The sequence below is a fragment of the Lissotriton vulgaris genome, chromosome 12 (genome assembly GCF_964263255.1).
Source record: "Lissotriton vulgaris chromosome 12, aLisVul1.2, whole genome shotgun sequence".
NCBI lineage: Eukaryota > Metazoa > Chordata > Amphibia > Caudata > Salamandridae > Lissotriton > Lissotriton vulgaris.
The window spans coordinates 63,867,498-63,870,882 of NC_141700.1; positions in this window are offsets into that span (position 1 = coordinate 63,867,498).

Consider the following 3,385-nt stretch of genomic DNA (forward strand, 5'->3'; position numbering starts at 1 on the left):
CCCAAGTTTTTCCTAACACTGAAACTTGCGCTATATTCAGCAGGAAACAAGTTCAAGCATTACTGTTAGCTCGCATCCAGGAACAAGACTTAAAGAATGAAAAGCAAACTAAAGGGAAAGATAGAAAGTAAGAACGGGAGGGCGACAGATAGGAAGAAAGATACGCAGGAAGAGCAGCCTTTAGCATTTTATGGCGGGCGCTTTGTCTCGGCCCCCGTCAGTTCCTGCTCTCGCTCGGACAATGCCCCAGACTGAGGTGTGAGGTCCCCGGCAGGATGAAAGGAAAGGCCGGGGGTGCCACGCAGGAGGCCTTTGTCTCCGGAGCCCGCCTCAGATACCGGGCAGCCTCCCCGTCTCTGGGGGTGGAGGGGGCCGTGGCCCCTCTGAGGACAAGAAGTAGAACCTGCCCGGCCGGGAAGGGGTGTGGGGGTGCACAGACAATGCCAGCGGTTCAGGAGCTGGCGCGCAGAAGAAGCACCACCACCACAGTCCAGACGGTGGTTAGTGTCACAGGTGTGACGCATTCATCTGAAAGCGCGTAGTTAGTTAACTATTAAGACGAGCCTTGGCTTCAAAAGGCGAGATTTAGCATTTGACCCTCCGGCAAAAACCAACCGAATTTGAGCAACCCCCAAACAGTGATTTCAGAAGTATTCTGAAAAAAAATCAGTTTTCAGTCGCTTAATCTGCGCCAACCTCAATGCAGTTGAAAACAGCACACTGGACACATGCTTGTAAAATGATGTCATGACTGTCGGGTTTTCACCTGTGTGCATCTAAGTTGGTGTATACTTCCGTTTACATACTGAGAACTCGAGAATATAACTAAAAGTATACAAAGTACATCCTACTGACAATTTACTCACCTCTCAATGCACACGGAGGAAGGCAGGACAGCAGCAAGCACGGCCCGGCCGGACCAGATTCGGGGGCGTTCCCGGCTTTTGGCTGACGTCGCATGACGTAGCCAAAAGCCAAAAATTCTCGGGAACGCCCCCGAATCTGGTCCGGCCATGACGGACGCCTCTCTGTTCCAATGGCTAGCCTCCATTTATGGAGCTAGCCAATGAAACAGAGGGGCGTATTCAAGGCACCCATACTGGAAACTACAGATTTCTCTGGGGGCGGAGCTAAAAGCTCCGTGCCCCAGGCGAAACCTAAAAAATTGTTATTTACAATACCAATAGCTCAAACTTTCCTAATGCGAGACCTATTGCATTGCAAATGCTTGTTTTTCCAGTTGGCACTTTCTTTCCCTGCTGTCCTCTGCTTCCTGGTTCTGTGCTTCCTTCCAGTGCTGTCTGGGCCCGTGCTTCCTTCCAGTGTTGTCTGGCCATGCTTCCTTCCAGTTCTGTCTGGCCGTGCTTCCTTCCAGTGTTGTCTGGCCGTGCTTCCTTCCAGTGTTGTCTGGCCGTGCTTCCTTCCAGTGTTGTCTGGACCCGTGCTTTCTTCCAGTGCTGTCTGGCCGTGCTTCCTTCCATTGCTGTCTGGTCGTGCTTCCTTCCATTGCTGTCTGGTCGTGCTTCCTTCCAGTGTTGTCTGGCCGTGCTTCCGTCCAGTGTTGTCTGGTCTGTGCTTCCTTCCAGAGTTGTCTGGCCGTGCTCCCTTCCAGTGCTGTCTGCCCGTGCTTCCTTCCAGTGTTGTCTGGCCGTGCTTCTTTCCAGTGTTGTCTGCCGTGCTTCCTTCCAGTGCTGTCTGGCCGTGCTTCCTTCCAGTGCTGTCTGGTCTGTGCTTCCTTCCAGTGTTGTCTGGTCTGTGCTTCCTTCCAGTGTTGTCTGGCCGTGCTTCCTCCCAGTGTTGTCTGCCGTGCTTCCTTCCAGTGTTGTCTGCCGTGCTTCCTTCCAGTGCTGTCTGGCCGTGCTTCCTTCCAGTGCTGTCTGGTCTGTGCTTCCTTCCAGTGTTGTCTGGTCTGTGCTTCCTTCCAGTGTTGTCTGGTCTGTGCTTCCTTCCAGTGTTGTCTGGCAGTGCTTTCTTCCAGTGCTGTCTGGTCTGTGCTTCCTTCCAGTGTTGTCTGGCCGTGCTTCCTTCCAGTGCTGTCTGGCCGTGCTTCCTTCCAGTGCTGTCTGGTCTGTGCTTCCTTCCAGTGTTGTCTGCCCTGCTTCCTTCCAGTGCTGTCTGGCCGTGCTTCCTTCCAGTGCTGTCTGGTCTGTGCTTCCTTCCAGTGTTGTCTGGTCTGTGCTTCCTTCCAGTGTTGTCTGGTCTGTGCTTCCTTCCAGTGTTGTCTGGCTGTGCTTTCTTCCAGTGCTGTCTGGTCTGTGCTTCCTTCCAGTGTTGTCTGGCCGTGCTTCCTTCCAGTGCTGTCTGGCCGTGCTTCCTTCCAGTGCTGTCTGGTCTGTGCTTCCTTCCAGTGTTGTCTGCCCTGCTTCCTTCCAGTGCTGTCTGCCGTGCTTTCTTCCATTGCTGTCTGGTCGTGCTTCCTTCCAGTGTTGTCTGGCCGTGCTTCCGTCCAGTGTTGTCTGGTCTGTGCTTCCTTCCAGTGTTGTCTGGCCGTGCTCCCTTCCAGTGCTGTCTGCCCGTGCTTCCTTCCAGTGTTGTCTGGCCGTGCTTCTTTCCAGTGTTGTCTGCCGTGCTTCCTTCCAGTGCTGTCTGGCCGTGCTTCCTTCCAGTGCTGTCTGGTCTGTGCTTCCTTCCAGTGTTGTCTGCCCTGCTTCCTTCCAGTGCTGTCTGCCGTGCTTTCTTCCAGTGCTGTCTGGCCGTGCTCCCTTCCAGTGCTGTCTGGCCGTGCTTCCTTCCAGTGTTGTCTGCCGTGCTTCCTTCCAGTGTTGTCTGCCCTGCTTCCTTCCAGTGCTGTCTGCCGTGCTTTCTTCCAGTGCTGTCTGGCCGTGCTCCCTTCCAGTGCTGTCTGCCCGTGCTTCCTTCCAGTGTTGTCTGGCCGTGCTTCTTTCCAGTGTTGTCTGCCGTGCTTCCTTCCAGTGCTGTCTGGCCGTGCTTCCTTCCAGTGCTGTCTGGTCTGTGCTTCCTTCCAGTGTTGTCTGCCCTGCTTCCTTCCAGTGCTGTCTGCCGTGCTTTCTTCCAGTGCTGTCTGGCCGTGCTCCCTTCCAGTACTGTCTGGCCGTGCTTCCTTCCAGTGTTGTCTGCCGTGCTTCCTTCCAGTGTTGTCTGCCGTGCTTCCTTCCAGTGTTGTCTGGCCGTGCTTTCTTCCAGTGTTGTCTGTCGTGCTTCCTTCCAGTGCTATCTTGCCCTGCTTCCTCCCAGTGTTGTCTGCCGTGCTTCCTTCCAGTGCTGTCTGGCAGTGCTTCCTTCCAGTGTTGTCTGGGCCTGTGCTTCACTGCTCCCAGGGCTCTCGTTTCCAAAGAGTTAACCGTCTTTCGTTGCCATGACTCGCAGCAGCCACACTTCGGAGTTTGCCCTCCTCGGTGCAATAAAAGAGTCGAGGGGCCGTCCA